General features: G+C 38.5%; 2 long non-coding RNA genes across 3 annotated transcripts in view; one reads left to right on the top strand and one right to left on the bottom strand.

Annotated features, from left to right (window-relative positions):
• LOC107130692 (uncharacterized) overlaps window positions 1-23,382 on the bottom strand; it is a 530,980-nt gene that overhangs the window by 251,672 nt on the left and 255,926 nt on the right. The window lies entirely within an intron of this gene.
• Window positions 3,600-15,270, top strand: LOC123575266 (uncharacterized). 2 transcript variants are annotated; one of them, XR_006700507.2, is made up of 4 exons: window positions 3,600-3,996; window positions 10,903-11,554; window positions 12,386-12,459; window positions 14,483-15,270. It is a non-coding gene; the product is annotated as an uncharacterized lncRNA (long non-coding RNA). The 2 variants fall into 2 exon arrangements; XR_012416949.1 differs by lacking the exon at window positions 14,483-15,270 and having other exon boundaries at window positions 10,903-13,661.

The raw sequence follows: 23,382 nt of genomic DNA, 5'->3' as shown, positions 1-23,382 counted from the left end.
CTCCATCCTCCTTCTCACCATTCCACCATCTTACTTGTTCTTCAACTAGCTTTAAATGTTCATGAGTTTTCACTTACACTGTGTTCTTCCATGCTTACAAGTAATTTTTGTGTAAAATTCCCAACACCTGAATCCTCTTTCCTATGTTACCCACCTGTCTTTTACATAACTTTCAATATTTGACTCAGTTATGATATTCTCCAAGAAGCCATTACTGATCTCCTCTCCAAATTAAATAAAAAGCCCTTTCTTTATGCATCTATAGGACTCCATGGCTACTTCTAACATTATACTTACTACACTATGTGCATGTATGTTCACATTAGACTCTGAGCACCTTGAAGGTAGAAATCGAGTCTTACTTATTACTACATAACCTGGGTCCCAGGCATATCAGTTAAAAGAAAGAATATATAAATGAATTAACTGAGTGTTACGGAAGTAGAGAGAAGATGATAATTGAAATGAAAATGACCTCACAAATCTGCATATATATGCTCGGAGACTATTTTGGTATATATACTATGCAGAGTTGTGCCCAGGCACATGGTTGGAAAAGGACAGAGCCACATTTTTTTTGAGAACTAACTTGCATATTATAAAACTTGGATGGAAATTGAGGAGAGGACATAAAGGGAGGGTGATTTCCTCCCTTTATTCCTAAATAATAGTCTTTCAAGAAATTGGAAAATACATCTAGATTCCAGAGTTCAATTCTAGATTTGTTGCTTACTAGTTTTATAATCTTGGGCAAGTGCTTTTATCTTTTAAGACTATTTCCCCACTTATCAACCTAAAGTGAATTCAAAATACTTTGCAGGATTATTTTGAAAATCAAATAAAATCAAGTATATGAATGAGAACACAGTGCTGGATCCATAGTGGTAAATGACAACTTCCTTCTTCCTCTCAGGATAAAACAGACCAGAGTGAGAGAAAAATAAAAGAGCAATTTTTAAACAAATTACCAACACAGCTCAGAGGGACAAAGGTGTTAAGAAAAACTTTAAGCAGAAACCCTTTGTAAAGTGAAGGCTACAATTTGGGGAAATTATTGGGAACAATTAAGAAACATCTTGGATACATTTTTTTTTTTAGTCTGAGATAGAGAGAAATTGGAGTTAAGTAAAATAGCAGTGATTGATCTTTGAATATTTAAATAGTACCATTAAGTTTTCTATTAGGATAGCTCTGATTCTGTGACATCACTTAACTCTAATGTGAATATAGATGCCATATTTTAGCTATAATTCTGCTTTTAAGGACTATATATTTTTTTATTTAATTTTTTGAAGCTTTTATTTTTGTGTTATCTAAGCAATGTAGGTTTCCTATCAGAAACGAAAAGAAAATAATGGCAACAATCTTACCCACCCAGAAACTACTATTGACATTTTTAAATTGATAAATAATAGTTGTACATATTATGGAGTACATGTGATATTTTGATACATGTATATAATGTGTAGTGATCAAATCATGGTAATTGGGATATCATGCACCTCAAACATTTTATGTCTGTATTTTTAGATCCATTCAATAGAATATTAATATATTTTCCATAATAAGCATAAACTGTGTATGTTCCATTAAAGTGTGATCTTTTTTTTCCATTTAAAACACCATGAACATTGTTACATCTTGGGAGAATGTCTGCTGCTAGCAGGATACTTTCTTATCACAAATGACTAGAAAATGTAATTAAATATTTGACAATAATTTTCTGATACAGGACAGCAGACAGAGCATGAATGAGACCCCCAAAGAAGAGAAGCAAATGAGGCAACCCCCAAATTATTCTGCCTTTTGGCCTAGAGACAATCTATGAACTGTGGGGCATGCAACAAAGATCACAACAGCTTGGCAATCTGAGTTGAGGATGAAGAGACCATTAGGGGCAGAAGTAGAGGCAACTCAAATTTGTGGAGCAAAGTACCAAAGAAGATAAACTACTCCAAATTCCATGAGGCTGGGCAAGGAACAACTTTGTGGAAAGAAGAATTATCAGGGAGCCCTAAGCTGAAAAGTTGGCAGGGCTCACACTGACCTGGGGAATTGGTTGAGTTTATGCCACCTACAGGATAGAGAACTTCCTGAACATTCAAGGATTTTGTTACAGATGCCAGAAAGATGACACTCAAAGGGATGCAAAACTAACATCTCTGGATTAGTCTTAATAAAGTTTAAAAGTAAGCTTAGAAAAAGTCAAACGGATCCACAGTTCTCCTTGTGTGACTTTGGGCATGTTAATAAGCTTTCTGAGTCTCAGTTTCTTTATCTGCAAAATTGGAGTAATAGCTATATTTATCATCTGTGTTGCTTGGAGAATAAAGCTCCACATTAGTACATGACATTCACTGGGCAAAGACTCTCGACTAGAAGAGCTCTAACATCTGGCACATAATAAATACCCAACAAATACTGGCATTATTATTAATAGTTATATGCCATTCTGTCCTCAGGAAAGAACTGTGACCAGTATCAAAGCTAACATGAGGCATTTCCATATAGATACCAAACAAAATTACATGCAGTGCATGAAAAATAGCTACATATGTAAAAGACTCTATTATTTAAAAATCAGCTAATTTAGGACTTGCTAACATTCTTCAATGACATCTAGGGTGAACAAAAACTCCTTTATTGGAACACCCATCCATGGAATGCTACACATTTACTGACTTTACTCAAATGAATTGAGAGGTCTCAAAGGCAGAGACTATGAGTTACTCATTTTTGTATCTCCTAGTAGAGCACGGGTCTGTTGCAGCGGACTCCTCACAATAATGTTTACATAGTTGAATGAAATTCAGAAAGTAGTCATTCATTTGCAGAAGAAATTAGCTGGTAATGAAATACTATGCAGTGTTCCATTCTGCAGAGGAACAAGTAACCTGCTAAAACATTTCTGTTTAATATTTGATAAGCAAATTACTCCCTTATGGAAGGAAACTAGTGCTAACCTTTCCTCCACCACACTGAGCATTTAAGCCCTCAAGATACACTCCTGGGACGGACGGATGATGGGCGTGCTGGAATACTATAATGTGCTCTGAATGAAAAGCCCCTACACTCAGAAATTACAATAAGATCAGGAGCCAAGTGGAGAGAACATTTACTAGAACATGGTAGATCAAAGCCTTGGCAAAACAATATCCGGGAAAATGTGGTGTTGTTGTTTGTTTCATATCATATCAGGAATATACATCATTAAAGTCGCATCTACAGGAAATAGAAAGGGTTCAGAGCATTGTAGCAGTGAATCTGGAAAATGTTTGAGAAAAGCATACATTACAGGGGAGTATGACTGGGACAAATGCCTTTTGGCCCCCACACTGTTTTCTCATCTTGGAAATACAGGAAGACATTTCCCAACCTCTAATGCAGGTTATGAAATTGTCCCAGTTGTCTCAGGGAACTAACGTGTATGGTTTCTTTGCAATAAACATAGAAATTGACCCTCCAGTCTTAAAACTCAAGAAAGTTGTATTTGTCTTATCTGAGTTCCTTTCTTAGGAAACCAACCATCAGGCCTTTCGGGTAGTATCAAGGAGCTGAAACTTAGCAGATCACTGCGTCTCAACAATGAAACATGAGAGACCCCCTCACTCATCAGGATTGCCTAACCAACCACCTGCTTCCTGTTGACCAACTTCTCTTTCTTGCCCCTCCTAGTTCCTATTTTCCTCTACATGTGTACATTTCTTTCCTACTATATAAACCCCTAATTTTGGTTGCTTGCGGAGATGGATTTGAAACTGATCTTTCATCTCCTTGGCTGTAGCACTTAATTAAAGCCTTCTCTGGCAATACTCACTGTTTCAGTGACTGGCTTTCTGTGCTGCAAGCAGCAGAACCTAGAATAAACCTCTGGCATTTAGGTAACAGATTTTTAGTTCCCTGACCAGTAACACATTGCTTGTGGGTTTGTTTCCACAGGCTGAAAAAGTTTTGGAAGCCCTCCTAAGCAGCTGCCAGACCCTTTTTTAGCCAGAGGTGAGTCTCAGTTTCTCTCTCTGTCTAGTCCCACCCCTGCTGGCCCCAACCATGTTACTGATTACCTAGGAAAAACAGCCTTAGAAATTTGACATCTGCATCTGGATAGGTAAGTGTCCTTTTGTGGGCCTAGAGAGTATCTGCTCCTCTCAATTTGAGAATCTTTTTTTTTTTTTGGGATGGAGTCTCGCTCTGTTGTCCAGGCTGGAGTGCAGTGGTGCAATCTTGGCTCACTGCAAGCTCCGCCTCCTGGGTTCACACCATACTCTTGCCTCAGCCTCCCAAGTAGCTGGGACTACAGGCGCCTGCCACCATGCCTGCTAATTTTTTTTGTATTTTTAGTAGAGAGTGTTAACCAGGATGGTCTCAATCTCCTGACCTCATGATCCACCTGCCTTGGCCTCCCAAAGTGCTGGGATTACAGATGTGAGCCACTGCGCTCGGCCAGGAAATTTTTTAAAGAATTTCCATTTACAGGTTGAACAAGCCCAACTGAGAGAGGGAAGCACCTTCTCTCAGTTTGGATACTCTTAGAACTTGTTGTTACAGCAGTTGGTTTATATTTTGGAGGTTGTGTGTGTTGATATAGTCATGGGAATTTAGAGTTTGATAAACTGATATAACTGATATTCTTCTGTAATGCTGTTTGACCTCAATATTCCTTTTTTTTTAAAAGACACTATATTACTCTGTTGTCCAGGCTGGAGTGCAATAGTGTCACCATGGCTCACTGTAGCCTGGAACTGCTGGGCTCAAGAGATCCTCCCAGCTCAGCCTCCCAAGTAGCTAGGAGTATAGGCACATGCCATCATGCCTAGCTTTTTTTTTTTTTTTTTTTTAAATTTTTGGAGAGATAAGGTCTCATCATGTTGCCCAGGCTGATCTGAAACTCTTGGACTCAAGTGATCCTTCCACATCAGCCTCTCAAAGTGTTGGAACTGCAGGTGTTAGCCACTGCACTTGACCTGGTCCCAGTATTCTTTGGGATCTGGAGTTTGCTGTTGAATGGGAAGGCAAGATGAAATTCCATGTAGTCAGGCTCTTACATTGCTGTTCTAAGCAGAGTTGGGCCTGATTAGTAGGTTACAGGTGATGTTTTTATGTAGTGCTCTCTGATCCTAGTGCTCTTTGGCATATGGGAAGATATGGCCTTTGAAAAGCAAACTGCCATGAGAACTGCTTTATCCCCAATTTTGGTTCACAGCCTTCATTGGATTACATATCAGGGCAAAAATAGTTTAGCCATGTGAACCTGTTTGTAAACTGGTGAGTTTGTATTGCTATTTCATAGCTAAAGTTCTGAGGTAAACACTATTGGATCTTTGCTTGTGTGTATGTGTGTGTGTGTACATATTTAGATATGTTTATGTGTATGTACATTTACTATATGTTGTGTCTACCAAGTTTGCTTATAAGCAAAAGAATGCTCATAAATTAAGTATATAAGTCCAAGAATTTAAAAAATTCATATGATTAAGTAAATTGTTAATTTAAAAAACTGGCTTTAAAATTATTGGTAAGGTAAAAATAGAAATGTGTTTGGAATTGCCAGCATACATTTTTGTCTGGGTTTTATATTTGTCTCTGCTAGATATTTGGGGTGTCAGGGTTTAGCACAAAAGGTTATAAAACAATATACCCAGCCAAAACTAAATAGTCTTTGTTTGACTTTTTTTGATAAGTAAGACCAATTTAATGTTAGTTTAATGAAGATAGCTGAATTTTCTGAATTGTTGACAAAATACCCATGTATTTAACTTTTAAAAGGTTCTTACTTAGGTGAACATCTGATCTTCATAGGCTATAAAAAAAAAGTTAACGAGGAAATAACTTGAAATGATGACTAGCTTTGTCTAATATTTCAGTTTTCAGAAGTAATCTAGATAAATTGTTTGAAAAAATAAAAGAATCGTGTACATGTAAATGAGATAAATGCTTGTAGCTGTGAGAGGTGACAATGTGCTAGCAGCCCTCACTCTCAGCACCTCCTCAGCCTCGGCATCCACTCTGGCAGCACTTGAGGAGCCCTTCGACCCACCACTGCACTGTGGGAGCCCCTTCTCTGGGCTGGCCAAGGCCAGAGCTGGCTCCCTCTGCTTGCCGGTAGTGTGGAGGGAGAGGCGCAGGTGGGAACCGGGGCTGCCTGCCACACTCACAGGCCAGCACGAATTTCCACAGGCATGGGCATGGGCTTGGCGGGTCCCACACTCCGAGTGGTGGGCCAGCGCCCAGGCCCAGAGCAGTGGGGGATTAGCACCTGGGCCAGCAGCTGCAGTCGGTGTGCCGGGTGCCCCAGCAGTGCTGTCCCGCTGGTGCTGCACTGGAGCTCTAGCCGGGCCTCAGCCACTTCCCTTGGGGCAGAGCTTGGGAACTGCAGCCCACCATGCCCGAACCTCCCACCCCCGCGGTGGGCTCCAGCAGGGCCTGAGCCTCCCCGAGGAGGGTCGCCGCCTGCTCTGTGGCACTGGGTCCCATCAACCTCCCAGGGGCTGAGGAGTATGGGTGCATGGCCCAGGACTGGCAGGCAGCTCTGCCTGCGCAGGGTGGGGGTATCCACTAGGTGAAGCCAACTGGGCTCTTGAGTCCAGTGGGGACTTGGAGAACCTTTATGTCTAGCTAAGGGATTGTAAATACACCCATCAGCACTCTGTGTCTAGCTCAGGGTTTGTAAATACACCCATCAATATTCTGCATCTAGCTAACCTAGTAGGGACTTGGACAACTTTTCTGTCTAGCACTCTGTGTCTAGCTCAAGGATTGTAAATGCACCAATCAGCACTCTGTGTCTAGCTCCAGGTTTGTAAATACACCAATTAGTACTCTGTATCTAGCTAACCTAGTGGGGACTTGGAGAACTTTTCTGTCTAGCACTCTGTGTCTAGCTAGAGGATTGTAAATGCACCAATCAGCACTCTGTCAAAACAGACCAATCAGCTCTCTGCAAAATGGACCAGTCAGCAGGATGTGGGTGGTGTCAGATAAGGGAATAAAAGCAGGCTGCCGGAGCTACCCAGGGGCAACTGGCTGGCATCTCCTTCCACACTGTGGAAGCTTTGTTCTTTCACTCTTTGCAATAAATCTTGCTGCTGCTCACTCTTTGGGTCCACACCGCCTTTATGAGCTGTAACACTCACCACAAAGGTCTGCAGCTTCACTCCTGAAGCCAACGAGACCACAAACCCACCGGGAAGAATGAATAACTCCAGAGGCCCCACCTTTAAGAGCTATAAAACTGTGAAGGTCTGCAGCTTCACTCCTGAAGCCAGCAAGACCACGAACCCACCAGAAGGAAGAAGCTCCCGACACATCTGAACATCTGAAGGAACAAACTCCAGACACACCGTCTTTAAGAACTGTAACACTCAACGCGAGGGTTCACGACTTCATTCTTGAAGTCAGCCAGACCAAGAACCCACCAATTCCGGACACAGCTGCACTTTTTAATGTAATTGGAAATCTTGAAGTTATTTTGGATTGAATAATAGAAGTTATTTTTGGCCATCTGGGTCACTTCCAATTAAGAAAGGATTATGGGGCCGGGTGCGGTGGCTCAGGCCTGTAAACCCAGCACTTTGGGAGGCCAAGGCAGGCAGATCACCTGAGATCAGGAGTTCAAGACCTGAGATCAGGAGTTCAGCCTGGCCAACGTGGTGAAACCCCATCTCTGCTAAAAATACAAAAATTAGCTGGGCATGGTGGTGGATGCCTGTAATCTCAGTTATTTGGGAGGCTGAGGCAGGAGAATCACTTGAACCCAGGAGGCAGAGGTTGCAGTGAGCCAAGACCATGCCATTGCATTCCAGCCTGAGTGACAAGAGCAAGACTCCATCAAAAAGAAAAAAAGAAAAGGAAGGAAGGAAAGAGAGAGAGAGAAAAAGAGAGAGAGGAAGGAAGGAAGGAAGGAGGGTTATGACGTTGGGAAACATGTTTTTTTAAAATTGTGGAATGTTCTCATCTGTAAAATGTTAATATCTGATAGCTAGTTCAGAATGTCATGTTTCCTAGGTTTTCACTAAAATTTAAAGTTACTAAGAATAAGAATTGTAATTAATATATTATTCTGTATATCAAATGTGTGAGAGAAGATGTGTTTTTACAGAGAAAAACAAATTATTTTGTCAATTCATAAGTTATGTAAAGGTTGATACAAATTATGGACTATGGTAAACTTTTGTCCTAAAATAAAATAATTGGTCATTAAAAAAACAAACAAAAAAAACAAACAAAAACAGAGAAAGAAAATTTAGGACAAAAACAAAGTCCAAGCATGTTAGATGATTTGTGTAAATTAGTAAAATACTCTTTAAAATCTGATACAAAATTGTAGAAATTTGGCTAATTAACATTGCTCATAAAGCTCTTAGTATTGATGAAGGTAAATAAATATTGTAAAGAAATATATTGGCAGTTTGGCAATTCTTTTCTCTCTTTTTTTAAAACATACTTAAGCATGAACCCAGATTTAGCATGGAGTCAAATTTTATATACACACTTGCATTGCTTTGTTTCATACTGTATTTGCTATTCTGCATAGATAGTACTAACACTAAAGTACATACTGGTCACGTGCTTGAAGTAAATTTCTGAATTGCACAGAAGGTATAGTGGTGTTGCTGGACTTAGAGACATTAATTTGTATACTAGGAACAAAATACCCAACATATGTTTGTTTTAGGCTCTGGATTATACTGTAGCCTTCAAAGTAAACTGAGTAGGTGAAAAATTGGGTATTGCTTTCCAGTTTGTTTTTGCTTTTAATTTTTAATTATTTGCTATTTGTTCTCCTTTGGGTTTTACGTGTATATACATATATAAAAAAACATTGATTTTTTTAGTTTTTAATGGAAGGCTTGTATTTTGTTCTATGAATAGTCATTTTGTTTCCTATGCATTTCCAACAATTCATCATTTGCTCTATTTAAAGTTCTTAAGCTATCTTTGTCAGGCCTGCAAAAATGGATAGGGGACATCAGCCATTAAAAATTTGATTGGTTTTGCTTACCTCTGATAATCTAGAGAGCTACAAGAGCTTTAAGCTATGGGTCAAAAAATAACCCCTAAAAAACAAAAAACCTTGTTTTTTAAAATAAGTTATAAGCAGAAATAGTATATTACTTATTTATTTGGAAAAGTAGGTAAGAATAGACATGTTTACAGGTAAGAATAGAGCAAACTATTGCAAGGACAAAAAACCAAACACTGCATGTTCTCACTCATAGGTGGAAATTGAACAAGGAGAACACTTGGATAAAGGAAGGGGAACATCACATACCAGGGCCTGTTGTGGGGTCGGGGGAGAGGGGAGGGATAGCATTAGGAGAGATACCTAATGTAAATGACGAGTTAGTGGGTGCAGCACACCAACATGGCACATATGTAACAAACCTGCACATGTGCACATGTACCCTAGAACTTAAACTATAATAAAAAAGAAAATAAAAATAATGTTTAGAGAGTTTTTTCCCCTCAGGAAATCAATTCAATCAATAATTTGAATTGGTTTCAGATCTTTTTCTTTAGGTAATGAGGAAAAATTGTGATATGGGTACAAAGTTTTAATGTTCAGGAAAGACTAGCCTGGCTTTTCCTTAAAAGAAATTATATTGACTGGGATTTCTCTCAGACTGTGTTAGTTGTATTTACAGGTATCAAAATTAAGTGACATTCACTTGGATTAAGTAGCAGTAAAAATGTCAGGCTTTCTAGTGATGTTTTGTATTCCAAACCTGTTATCACTATTAGGTCTTAATGTGTGTACTTGAAAACAAAATGTATACTAGTGTTGTTCTGGTTTGAAGATTCTAGAGTTGAAATTTACCTAATAGTTATCAGTACTGTATCTAGAAACCAATCTTTGAAATGTATGATAATGCTCTTTTAAAAAGCAGAACAAAATAAATATTCTGTGCTTGCTTTTACTTTGTCCCTGTTTCACTGTATAGTATTTAAGCAAAAGGAGATTATTTATCTTCATACTGAATTTCCAAAACCGATATTTGGCATTTACCATTTTCTTAAATCATGGAGAGTAAAGGTAATTGTCTTACTTTGATAAGTTTGGCATTGGACCTATCACATTTTTGATGCTTTGGGTCACAGTTCTGTCACTACAATGTTAGCAATTAGATATATGCAAGGAATAATCTAACCACTTTAATATGGTGATTTAAAGTGCTGCAGGCATTAACTACTAGACACCAATTCACAGTGTTTTAATTTGTGACATGTTAGGGAGAATGACAGGATTTTCTACAATATAAATGTCCTATTAACTAATCCTTGTTAAGTTAGGACTTTGACTCTTGGGTCTAAAAAAGGCACAGACTTCTGCCAAATCTTGAATATTGACAGTAGTCAAAGCCTTGTTTTCAGACCCAGAAGAAGGTGACAATCAAAATGAAGAACTTGCATGAAACACAGGGCTAGAAATTAAAACAATTCAACCCCTCTAGGCCCAGGAACTATTGTGAAAGATCTGGGCATGTGAGATTGTAAGGGCTAATGTTAAGGGACAAATTAGTTCAAGGTTTTCTATAAATTAAATGTTAATAGCAAAAGCACACTGATGCAATACCAGTATCTGGGCTACTGTGCTGGAGTAATGCAGTTTTCTTAGAGCAATGATTTTATCTTTAACAAAAAAATTGTGAAAGGTTATAAAAGACTTCCTACCTTATAATCAAACTGATTCAAATTAGATTTGTTCATAAGGTTTTGTTAAAATCAGCTTTAACATTAACACATGAGATTCCTAAAATTCTGATGTCTTAATATATGTTGTCAGTAATAATTATGATTATGTTAAATTTTTGTATGTCACAGAAATAACCACATTTTCTTGTCAATTGTGTCTGTTGAGCCTTTTCTCATCCATAATTATTTTGCTTTAATTGTTTTTTAAAACAGGCCTATCATCAGCTACAGTCTGGAACTTGCTGCTTTTGGGGAATTCACGAAAAGGATCCTTGAATGTAGGTTTCTGATAACTTTGGAGTTTTTGCCATTGGACTAGAGAGAAAACTTCCAGGACACTAATTGAAAAGCTGATGTGTTCTTAAAGATTCCTAACCCAATATGAAGCAAAGTGGGATCTGATTGCATGGACTGAGCTAATGGAGGACAGAAATAATTTTTATGGTTTTTCTCTTTTTGGTTCTTTGAAACATTGCTGATTTTTTTTGTTTTGTTTTCCAGAGTTTGGAGAACACTTTTTCTTTTGAGCCATTTACAACCTTTAACAATGAAGTAGAGTATACTCTTGTAAATAGAATTTGAAGCACATTTCTCTCTCTGCCTGATTTCTCTAGAATTTGTAAACTATTTGTGAATATTCTTAATTTATGGCAATATGGTTGCTTACATAAATTCAACAATAATCTGTTTTCTTTTATAATGAGACACTGTTGGAGGAACTGGTTATTTTCCCAGGACTTTGACTGAAATGGCCTTGTGAATGGTTCCAGGAAAGCCAATTTAGGAGACCCTATGTGGATGATGATGCTTGGTACTTTCTGTGGGTAATCAGGCCAAGTATATGGGATTGAACCTAATTTTGCAGGTAGGTTAGTCCTGCTATGGTTTGTCTTTGGTGGAAGTGAGGGACTAGAGGGAGAAAGATTGTGTCATAGAAGGAGACTGTCATATTAGATTAACACTTGATTCATTACCCTTCGTATGAAGCTGCTTGTAATGCCCCTCCTCAGCATGAAGCAGCCAGAAAGATCAATGACCAAATTCCCCATGATTGAGGAACTGATAAATAGAAAGGGGAGACTGAAACTGGTCCAAGTGTTCTACAGAACTAATGTTTATTATTTCTTTTGAATAAACATACAAATTGATCCCCCCAGTCTTAAAACTCAAGAAAGTTACATTTGTCTTATCTGAGTTTCTTTCTCAGGAAACCAACCATCACACCTCCCAGATAGTGTCAAGGAGTTGAAACTTACCAGATCACTGCATCTGGACAAAGAGATGCCAGACCCCTCACCCATCAGGATTGCCTAACTTTCCACATACTTCCTGTCGACCAACTTCTCTTCCTCACTCCTCCCTAATTCCTGTTTTCTTATGCATGGTTACATTTCTTCCCTGCTATATAAACCCCTAATTTTAGCTAGTTCAAAAGACAAATTTGAGGCTGATCTCCTAACTCCTCAGCTACAACACCCAATTAAAGCCTTCTTCCATGGCAATACTCATTGTCTCTTTGATTGGCATTCTGTGCTGTGAGTAGCAGGGCCTAGACCAAATCTGTAGCATTTTGGTGACAATAAGTTGGGATCATATGACTGAATTTGGGGCAATGCAATGTGGGTGGAAATTATGTAAGCCACTCTAAGCATGGTCCTTAAAAACCTGACCCTGTAACTCTCTTTTCCTTTCCAAGGCAACATGGAGAGACTTGAGTTCCAGGGGGAAAGTTTTAGGATGGAAAGAAGCCCTCACTGGACTGTGATGTGGGTAAGAAACCTGTGTTAAGTCCCTGAGACATAGGCGTTTATTATTACCCCAGCATAGCTTAGCTGATTTAAGAGGAGTTAAGAAGCTTCCCTTGCCTTTAAAGGTATTCTATAGGTAAGTCCAGGAATACAAAAGCACTTCCAGAAAACTCCAGGGAGCTATAGTTTGGGAGATGGAACTTCCAGCAGACTAGAGCCAACAGTAATACAGTTCTAGCAATTAATTCTTTCACTTTGTGCACGCAGCTGGCACATAAACTAGTCCCAGAGCACGTGAGCAGGGAATATTTCTAGCAACTTTCACATTACCAACTCAGAAATAATTCAATTCTTTGTCTCCCTTGTGATGCTCCTTCCTGTAGCTTTTGACTCTCTTTTCCTCTAACACTATCAAGTCTCCTCCCCTGTATCTGCCTTTGAGGGGAGGTCACCACTGGTGACACCAGTGTATCTTGAATTATACTCTTCTATGGAAGGCCCCACTTAGTAATTCTGAAAGATTCATTATTCCCACCTATAATCTAAAGTACCTGACAACTTATCTTGCTAGAATCATCATTTTAATCTCTAGGTGAATGTCAAGATATATGTTATTGTTTATATCTTGACTGCCATAGTTACTGTAAGCCTGCCCTAGAAAACTGTGATCTCCTTAAAAACAAGGACCACATTTTGCATCTTCATCATCTCTTTGAGTCCAGCACCAAGCATGATGATTGGTGCAAAGTGATGTAAGCTTCATAAAGACAGGACCAAGGTCTTCACCTCCACCCTACTACACCCAATAGTTCTTTTCTGCTTTTCACCGTGCTTGTGGTGGTGGTTTGACTGGAGTTAGAGGCTGTGTTTTGCCATATGTATCTGCCAATACTTCTCTTCAGAGAACTTTTACATAGGATGACCTCTTCAAGGCGGCACAAGAGAATGCCTGAGGGACGTATCTCTCAACCCCATGTCCATTAATTGTAACAAAATAGTTGCCTCATGACTGGAACCCTCCTTTATCCCTGCTGGCAGTACCCAATAGCTCTGCTGGGCCAGTAGGGTGAAGTCATAATTGGAGCACACTTTGCTTATAGAGATCAGTTGCAAATGCCAAGTTCAAGGAAGACTGGCCACTGCACCCAAAATAAACCGGGGAAGCAGCCCTTCTTATAATTTTCTCTCAACTTAGGGAGATAGTCCAAGAAAGAGAATTCTGGGGACTCAGATATATAGAGAGCATAGAATCATAGATATTTGAAGATGAAGGGGCCTTAAGATCATTTTCCAATCTCCTTACTTTACAGGTGAGAAAATGGAGGTCTAGAGAGAAAAGTGACTCACCCAAGCTGAAAACAATTGCAGGAAGAAAAGCCAGGATAGAATTGGGCTGTTAGAATCCTTGGTAGTGCACTTTTGATTTCACTCTTAAAATGCTCAAATGTCTTTTTCTGACAACATGTAGGGAGACCTGAGGTTGGACATAAAGACACTAGATGTAATACCCACCATATATTGTATTCGTGCTTCACACAAGTTAATCTAAATATACCTCAAAATACCATATTTTGTTGAGTAGGCAACTGAGGCTCAGAGCAGGATGCCAACTTGCCCAAGGACACTCAGTGGCTCAAACCTGATCTCACCCGGTGCTTTATCAACTGTTTCTAGGCCCCAGGTTTCTGACAATATTCCTGGTGAAAGGACAAGTTGGAACCATTGAGAAACAAATGAGCATCTTGTAAACCCAAAATACAAGACCTTGCTAAACACCAGAGCTTGCCCGCAGCCAAGTTGTGAGACTTAAAATTTGTCTTTAGGGCATACAGCCACATCCACTCACCCCTCAACACACCAAGGCTTCTGGAACATTTCTTTCTGCTTTAGATGTCTATTTCCAAGTGGTTAAAAAAAAATACTGGCTGAGGATCAGAATCCCTAAATTTTGGGTTTTGCTCTGCTACCAACATCTTGCATGTTCTTTGTAGAGTTACTTTATCTTTCTTTCCTTTAACTTCTTTGTATCTGCAAAAATGATGAAGGAGTGCACTAAAGATGAGGAACTGAGTCACCCCAATGCCAAATGTAACAAGCTGTGGGTCAAAATTTGGATGTCTGCATTGGAAATTATTCTGAAGCCACAGACAGGGCTAAAAGGTAAGTACGGATAATTAGTGACTCTTGCCATAGACAGATTAAAGTGTTGACATCACATAGGACAAGAATTGGCCACCAACAGATGAGAGAACTGTTGATGTCCTTGAATTGGAAATGAACAAGCTAATTGGTTAGTTACTTATTCACTCTAACCCAGAAAGCTGCAACTTGTGAAAAAAGTTTTTGCTGGTAACACACAGGAAACAGAAAATGTAGTATTTTTCCCAGTGGAAAAGCACTCTTGTACCACCAAGCAGAAGAGAACATGATGTCTTTTCTTTTGATGTAATTTAGGGTGATTCACAAAGTGTTCATAGCAGGGAAGCTGATGGAAAACTGACATGCCCCTAGACTTGAGAGATGCTTTCTAAGTTTAAGAAGGAAACAGCTTATTGTAAAATGTATTTGAATCCTACCACCTTCCCATATCTGTGTAATTAGCAAAAAGGCAAGCTGCAACCAGAGAGGTAAAGTATCAATTTATGTCATACTTATTTATTGAGACCCTCCTCTGAGCTGTGTACTATGTTAGGCAGAGAAAACAAACAATAAGCAAGACACAGTCCCTGGCTCCATGTGATTATCAGGGAGACTAGGAAAAGTCATTTCTGCTTGGACAATCCCTTTCCAGAAATACCTCTCTTCTCCTGAAGGGACATGCACATGTACATATTATAATAAATGAATCTAGAAAATATATAATATTTATATATTTATATTTATATATTATATTAATATTTATATAAATATATATTTTCTATTTCATAAAAATATTCTATCAGTTGTGTAATGCTATATATAAATATATATAACATATTCTAGATGTATATCTCATATAATGTATAAATATGGTAATATATTAATATAGAATATTTATATAACCTATTTTTGTATAGTGTATATCTAAACTATATATTATACGTATATAAAATATATAATCTATACATTTTATATATACATATATATAAGACCTATAGTAAGTCACTGAAGTTTCAGAGTTTATTTGTTCCTTTGGTTAGAATTTCCTTAACAAATACAACCTACAGTATGCCGGGCAGATGAATAAACCAGAAAATGCAACTCAATGCAATTTTGTGTCATGTTAGGACTGAGTTCTACACGTTATCAGAACATAGGTCTGGGAACCAGGGAAGACATCTTGCTGAAATCGCCAATAGGAACTAGCTCCTCGAAAGTGTGTGGGTAGGGTGGGTTTGGGAGGAAATGAGAGTAAATGACAGGTGCAAAGTCCCAGAGGAAAGTAGAAACATGTCACCTTCTCTAAAAAGCAAAGAGATGTGTGCTTACAGTCGAGATTCAAACAAGGAATGGAAAGTAGAGAGGATGGAGTGATAAATAAGGGTCAGATCATGGCACAGTAAATGTTTTGACTTTGACACGAAGGCAATGGGGATCACAGGGCAATGACACTATCTGATTATTCTGGATTAGGGGAAGCAAGACCAGAAGGAGGAGAGCATGCCTATCCCATCTATTAATACTTCCCACTGTCAGGTTCAAAGTAAGAAGTGAATATGTACCTGTTACATGATGGATAAATAAATGAGTGAACTATTTCAGAGCCTGTTACACTATTTAGGTTAAAGAAGATTGGGTTTAAACAAAGGTAATGGGCCGGGCGCGGTGGCTCAAGCCTGTAATCCCAGCACTTTGGGAGGCCGAGATGGGCGGATCACGAGGTCAGGAGATCGAGACCATCCTGGCTAACATGGTGAAACCCCGTCTCTACTAAAAAATACAAAAAAAAAAAAAAAAAACTAGCCGGGCGCGGTGGCGGGCGCCTGTAGTCCCAGCTACTCCGGAGGCTGAGGCAGGAGAATGGCGTGAACCCGGGAGGCGGAGCTTGCAGTGAGCTGAGATCCGGCCACTGCACTCCAGCCTGGGCGGCAGAGCGAGACTCCGTCTCAAAAAAAAAAAATAAATAAAAATAAAAAATAAAAAAAATAATAAAAAAAATAAACAAAGGTAATGAAAGTAGAGATACCCTGATGTGGATCTATTTAAAATATTTAGAAAAGTAGTGGCTGGGCATAGTGGCTCACACCTGTAATCCCAGCACTTTGGAAGTCTGAAGCGGGTGAATCACTTGAGGTCAGGAGTTCAAGACCAGCCTGGCCAACATGGTGAAGCCCTGTCTCTACTAAAAATACACAAATTAGCCAGGCGTGGAGGCACGCATCTGTAACCCCAGCTACTCGGATGGCTGAGGCAGGAGCATCTCTTGAACCTGGGAGGCGGAGGTTGCAGTGAGCCAAGATCATACCACTGCACTCCAGTGTGGGTGACAGAGCAAGACTCTGTCAAAACAAAACAAAACAAAACAAAAACAAGTGACTAAATGGACATAGGAGTTCAGAGATGACTTTCAGGTTAGTTTTTCTTGGTGAGTTGCTACTTGCATATGTAACAATTGCCATGTTTTTGGAGCTATTCTGAGTGTTTACACATGATAATTCATTTAACCCTCATAAAGACCCTATGAGTTAAGTAGTATCAATATCAGATGAGAAAAAGGAGGCACAGAGGGGTTAATAATTTATTCCAGGTCATACAGCAAGTGACTATTAGGTCCGGGAGTTAAATTCCAACAATCTGGCTTTGGTGTGTACTATTCTGGGTATGAGGTTTGTGTCTGCTCTTAGAAGTCATGGGAGAAGAATGTGCGTGAAGAAGAAGAAAATGAATTGAAATTGAGACTTGTGAAATTTAAGTTTTCTGTGGAATACCCCAGTGGAAATAGCAATTAGACAAGTTAATATTTATAATAAAATTAATTAAAACTTCACCTAAAGTACAAACTCTAAGAAAATGGTTACAAAGAAACCTGAGAGTTCACTGCAGTTAGAATAAAACTACTAATAAAGGAAGCAACTACATGAGTGTAAACAATCTGAGATGAAAGTGTTGGGGGTATAGAAGACAGGAGTGGACTTTTAGGGTGTGCATGAAGAAAGTAGGAAGATTAAAAAGGAGGCCAGACAGAAATTTCATGAAGGAGGGCCTGGAATTTAACGGCATTGCTATGGGTACATTATGCCTGTGGGTTGTTCTCTATATAATTTGTTTAGCAATTAATCCTATAGTAACTATTTATTACCAGAATAACTGTTTATGATTTTCATTCCACAGGGTGTGTTTAGTCGTTTAAACTGATTTTTTTTGTAATAAATCTATAAAGGAACCCCACTACACATTGAAGGGGAAAGGTGTTTGAGCCAAATAATTAATAATTTTACACACATTTTGGTTGTCACAACCTCTTGAAGAATAGCTGGAACAGAGATGAGTCCTACTTGAGTGTTTTATATATTTCATTATAAACAATAGTTAACGTTTATTGAGCACTTAACCTGTTCTGGGCACTCTGAAAACATTCCATATACATTCTCTTTTTTAATCCACTTAACAAACTCATGAATTCGGTAAAATTTGTATTTTGCATTTCCATTTTGCATATGGGGACACAGAGGTTTAGAGAAGTGAAAGAAACCGTCCAAGGACCCAGGAGTGGTGAGGTTAGCAGAGGCACTTCCACCCACGCCTTCTGACCTTTACTCCTGCCCAGTGCTCTCTCTCTCCTAATCTGACAAACTCAGTCTGGGCCAGACTGTGTGCTTCTTAACTAGAAAGTTTCCCAATGGTCACAGTTTGTTCTTTATGTTTGTTGTTCAAGACAAACCATTGCCCTGTAGCTGCTCTTTTCCCCACTGACTTATCTTTGGACTGACTGGGAGGTGAAGGACACTGTCCTTGTATGTGCAATTCCCAATTGGCTACTTCCTGATGAACTTGATTTCTCATTTTGGGGCCCAGGAGGGTGATCATTGCCTAAGAACATTCCAGAGTTTACTTAAGGCAAACTATGAAGATGGTAAATTCTGTGCCTTCTTCCTTTCATTCTACTTCAGTAACTGCCTTTTTACTGGCATTACTCAAATTCTCCAGCTTTCTTAACCTTTAAATAATTTTACTGAGCCTCTACTCTGAGTCTGGATTTGTGCTCTATGTTGGACATATAACAATAAATAAGACAATTTTATTAGTGGTTTCAGGTATGTAGACAAGTTAGTAGGGTACAGAAATGATACATGTGATAAAAAAGATCCTTCAAGGTAGAGAGAAGCACCAGGTAGGGAGTAATCAGCCAGTATTAAGAGTGAGGGCTTGATAGTTAAGGGTCAACTTCCCAGGGCTAGAAAAAGTTAAGCTAGCTTTTGAAGGATAAAAGATTCCCTAGACTGGATTTGGGGGTGATGTTAAATAGTAGGTAGAAGAATCAGTCTATTTAGTGGTGCAAGGTCTCTATTAACAGGACACGTTAACAGGAAACTGTGAGTGGTTTATTATGGCTGGGGCACAGGCTGTGAGATGGAGAGAAATAGGAAGTGAAGCTGAAGAGGCAGGCAGCTTTCAGATTAAGGAGGGTTGTGTGTATCATGCTAAAGAGTTTAAACTTTCTCCCATTCTTCTGACTGAGAAAAGCCAAAGAAAGATTTTAATCAGGGCAGCAGCAGTATGTGAGTTTGGTTCTGAAAGTTTATTCTGGGGGCTTTTATGATCCAGTAGGACAGATTCTGGAGACACGGTTTGAACATGGGGCCAGTGTAATAGATAGTGAGGGCCTAAATTAATGTGGAGGCACTGGAAAGACAGACAAGTGTTTTGAGAAGTATTGATGAGAGAGCCATGCTACTGAATGGGAATGCTGCTGGCCTTAGAGTTGTTAGGTTTATAAAATATTTTTAAAAATTCATGAATGGTGGTACCATTCACCGAGAAACGGAGGCCAGCTCTACCAGGTTTGGGAGGTGCGAAAATAAATAATAAGTGTAACTTCAAACATGTTTCCATTTGAAGTTCCGATAACACATCCAGGTAGAAGTAATGAATTGGGGGCTAAAAATATAGATTTGAAGCTGAGGAGAAAAATCTGGGCTGGGGATAGAAATTCAAAAGTTGTAAGCGCAAACATGGTAAGTAAAACCAATTTATTTTTTTAAAGGCATAAACGTTATTCTACAGAGTGAGAAGAGAGCTGGAGAGAGGGTGGGCATTTACGGCATATCACTATTTAAGAATAAATTAAGGAAGAAGAGACAGATAAATAGTTTTCTGGAGATATAAGAGAAACCAGGAGAGAAAAGTTTCATTGAAGGCAAGAAAAGGGTTTTAAGGAGTTAAATGTCAACAGAACAGCAGAAATACAGAGTGAAAAGGGTCAGCAGAGGCTGTGCCTGTTAGTGGGTCACTAGAGACCCTGGAAGAACAGTTTCTCTGAAGGGATGAGGCCCAAAGCCAATTAGCAGTAGGTTAGGGAATAAACAAAGGTTGAGCAAGGGGAAGGAGAAAATGCAGACTACTCATTTAAGAAGCTGAGGTTAGAGAGGGTAAGTGATTTTGTGGAAGGTAATAAGGCTCCTCAGTGGTATTATCTGGGACTTTATGTCAAGTGGTCTGACTCATTAAAATGCCTTTTGGGACTTTCTATTTATTTAAGTATGTATTAGTCACCTACTCTGTTCTAGACACCTTGGAGTTAGACACCTTAGATATTATAGCATACAAAGTGAGTTAGGGATGACTGTCAAGAACTGTGAAGGGTCTGAAACTTTATTTTACTTGCAAGCTAACAAGGTAGCCTGCTGCAGTGCCATAGGTATTGGCACATGGTATGAGATTTTGGAGTCAGAGACAAAAGACACCTGGGTACTTACAACAATAACAATAACCAGTAACTTCATTTTCTCAAGCCAATCCCTGGGCGTCAATTCCCATAGGGTGACATGAATAGGGCCATGTGATGCCCGCACACGTGATGCATAGTGTTACAGGAAAGAAATACTGAGTTTAGCAAATTTGAATCTTTTGTAATTGGCAATGCACATGCCTAATCGTCGCCCCAGAGAGAGAGACATTACCTTTGTTATATTGGACAGTAAAGAAACTTCTCTCTGCTTTGAAGGGACACATGATCTCTAGCTTCCTAGGCTTATACACAACCTTGGAAAATCACTTCAGAACAAAGAGAGGCAGGGCCTCTGTCTACAAGATGTGCAGAAATTCTGGAGACCCATAGAAAATTGTCTCTTAACAATGATGTGGTAAAGATAAGTTGCCTACCCAATATATACATATATATCTTTTTCATTTAGCAACAAAACCAAATATATGTCAAGCAGCAATGTACCTAATTGAAGACAATGTGGTAGCTGGAGCTCAAGCAGCCTTCTTGTAGCCTTACAGATTATAGCTACTTAGGCTGGTGTGGTGGCTCATGCCTATAATCCCAGTACTTTGGGAGGCTGAAGCGGGTGGATCCTGAGGTCAGGAAATCAAGACCATCCTGGCTAACATGGTCTCTAACTAACATAGAAACCCTGTCTCTATTAAAAATACAAACAATTAGCCAGGCATGGTGGCAGGCACCTGTAGTCCCAGCTGCTCGGGAGGCTGAGGCAGAAGAATGGCCTGAACCCAGGAGGCAGAGCTTGCAATGAGCCGAGATCATGCCACAGGACTCCAGCCTAGGCGACAGAGTGAGACTCCGTCTCAAAAAAAAAAAAAAAAAAAAAAGATTATAGCTACATAACAAAAAGGGTAAAGCATAAGGACAGGAGTCTAGGTCCCTGATGACTTTGTGGCATTTTTATAGCAGCTATGGACTGCTTAGCTCTGAATTTGATGTAGGTGGATAAATATTATGTGTTTAAGCCATCATAGTTGGGTTCTGTTATTCACAACCATAGACAAATAGTTACTATTAGTAAATAAGTGCAATTACTAATTTGGAAGAAGAAAAGAGTACTAGATAGTAAGATATCTGAGACCAGAATTATAGTCACAGTAATTATGAACTTACTGTGTTAACTTGTCAATTGACTTCTGTGAACTTTATATTTCTCAGCTTAATATTATGAACTTCATAGCTCTAACTTTTTTATCCTAAATTAAAATTTTAAATTTTAAGAATTTAATCCTAAACTCTTAAACTAACCTTTTATATAATATTTATTTTTAATATTAACCTTTCTTTTTAATATTTTTAAACATTAATTTTAGTTGACAAATAACTATATAAGGTACAATGTGATTTCTGACCTATGTAAGCATTGCAAGATAGTAAGGTAATCAAATCAAGGTAATTAACATATTCATCACCTCAAATATTCATCATTTATTTGTGGTGAGAACATTGAAAGTCATATCTTTCAGCTATTTTGAAATATACAATACAATATTATTAACTACAGTCATCTCGCATTGCAATAGAACTCTAGAACTTATTCCTCCTAACGATTAGGAGTTGAAGCAAGTGGATAAATGTGTTTTGCTATTACTTGTAATGGCAAAAACGCAATTACTTTTGCACAAACCTAACATTATAACTTTGTACCTGTTGACCAACATCTCCTGTTGACCATCATCTCCCCATAAACTACCCTCCTAGCCCCCACCTGCCTCTGATAACCACAGTTCTACTCTCTACTTTTGTGAGTACCATTTTTTTAGCTTCCACATATAAGTGTGCCTGGCTTATTTCACTTAACATAATATCCTTCAAGTGTATCTGTTGTAAATGATAGAATTTCCTGTTTTATTTTTTCAGGCAGAATAGTATTCCATTGTGTAGATGTACCGCATTTAAAAAATCCATTCATTCATTTTTGGACACAGATTTTTTTCATATCTTGGCTATTGTGAATAATGCTGCAATGAACATGGGAGTGCCGGTATCTCTTTTGGTATACTGATTTCTGTTTCTTTGGGTACATATCCAGTTGTGGGATTGCTGGATCATATGGGTAATTCTATTTTTAGTTTTTTGAGGAAACTCCATACTGCTTTCCAAAATGTCTGTACTAATTTACAATGCCACCAACATTGTGTATGGGTTTGCTTTTCTCCACATCTTCACCAACACTTGTTATCATTCATCGTTTTGATAATAGTCAATATAACAGGTGATATCTTATTGTGGTTTTAGTTTGCATTTCTATGATTAAAAATTTTGAGCATTTTTTTTCATATAGCTGTTGGCCATTTGTATTTCTTCTTTTGAGAGATGTCTATTCAGGTTCTTTGCCCGTTTTTAAAATTGGGTTGTTTCCTTGTAATTGAATAGTTTTGAGTTCCTTGTCTATTTGGGATATTAGCTCATTAACAGTTATGATTTGCAATATGATTTGCAACTATTTTCTCCTAATCTGTGGGTGATCTCTTCACTCTGTAATTGTTTCTTGTGCTGTGCAGAAGCTTTTTAGTTTGATGCAATTCCATTTCTTTATTTTTGCTTTTGTTGCCTGTGCTTTGGAAGTCATACCTAAGACCAATATAATGAAGCTTTTCTCCTACATTTTCTTCTAGTAGCTTTATAGATTCAGGTGTTACATTTAAGTTTTTCATCCATTTTGAGTTGATTTTTGTAAAAGTGGTTAGATAAGAGTCTATTATTATTATTCTGTACATGGATATCCAGTTTCCCCAAGATTATTGTCTTTTTAAAAAAAATCCCTTTTTTTAATCCTTCAAAGCTCATTTCTTTTTTTTTCTTATCCTTCAAAGCTCATTTGATCTATATCCCATTTTCTTTTCAACAGGAACCCATCTGAAAAATAAATCCATAAACAATACAGATAATGGCTTAATTTGCTACTTCCCTGTCCCCAACATAAGAATGTGTGTACTTTAGAGATGCCTTAACCCAGGGGTATGACTTTTGGGGGAGGGAGGGTGATATCTTTACTGTTATTATTATTATACTTTT

The sequence above is a fragment of the Macaca fascicularis genome, chromosome 8 (assembly GCF_037993035.2).
Source record: "Macaca fascicularis isolate 582-1 chromosome 8, T2T-MFA8v1.1".
Classification (NCBI taxonomy): Eukaryota; Metazoa; Chordata; class Mammalia; order Primates; family Cercopithecidae; genus Macaca; species Macaca fascicularis.
This window is presented reverse-complemented; position numbering and strand designations above follow the sequence as displayed.